This window comes from Colobus angolensis, unplaced genomic scaffold (genome assembly GCF_000951035.1).
Source record: "Colobus angolensis palliatus isolate OR3802 unplaced genomic scaffold, Cang.pa_1.0 Scaffold632, whole genome shotgun sequence".
Classification (NCBI taxonomy): Eukaryota; Metazoa; Chordata; class Mammalia; order Primates; family Cercopithecidae; genus Colobus; species Colobus angolensis.
Window position 1 is genome coordinate 64,276 of NW_012119955.1, and position 934 is coordinate 65,209.

Below are 934 nucleotides of genomic sequence, written 5' to 3' on the forward strand. Positions count from 1 at the left end.
TTTTTAGTAGAGACCGGATTTCACCATGTTGGTCAGGCTGGTCTGAAACTCCTGACCTCCTGATTCACCCGCCTCAGCCTCCCAAAGTGCTGGGATTCAGGCGTGATCTACTGTGCCCAGTCCATTGTAATGGGTTCTATTTTGATTAATAAAGATATGTTGCAGCCTAGTTATAAAAATTTAAAATTCATGGTCCAAAACCACAATTACTTTGGCAACAACCTAATAATAGAAGAATTAAAAGAGGCCTTTATATTAGAGAGCCCATGGATGATGAAATAATAAAGAATATTACAATCTCCATAACCCACAAACTTGGTAACTTAGACCAACTGGATGAATTAAAAGACACAATCTATTAATACTAAAACATAGGAAAAATAGGTAATCTGAATATAGTGATATGTAATTTAAAAATAGAATTAATACCTAATAACCTTACAGAAAACATCCAAAAATCTGATATTCTGTCATGTTATTCTAACTGGTGGGATTTGGGGATTTCCATTTTGATAAGAACATAGGTGAGCTGCACTAACTTTTAGTGCTTATTGGTCAGGAAACCTATGTCGACTATAGGATACTGCAGAGTGATGTGTTTTGGAGAATTTAGGCAAGAAAATATGATTTTCAGAGTTAAAGGAAGACAACCTGTTTTACGTACAGTAATTCCTCATAATATCACAGGGGATACTATATTTAAACTTTGGGGCACCCCCAGGTATAATTCTTATTTGAGCCACATGTGAATTTCAGACACGGAGGCTTCCCAACTTTGGTGGCTTTCAACAGATGTGGAAGTTATTTCACAACCTACTTTGTGGAGGCATAAAATTCAATGAGCACTCATTTAGCATTTTATTTTAAATATTATTTTTGTAAACTTTGCATTTCCAATTAGGTGAAATTTTAAACCTGTTTCAGTTCTTATCCA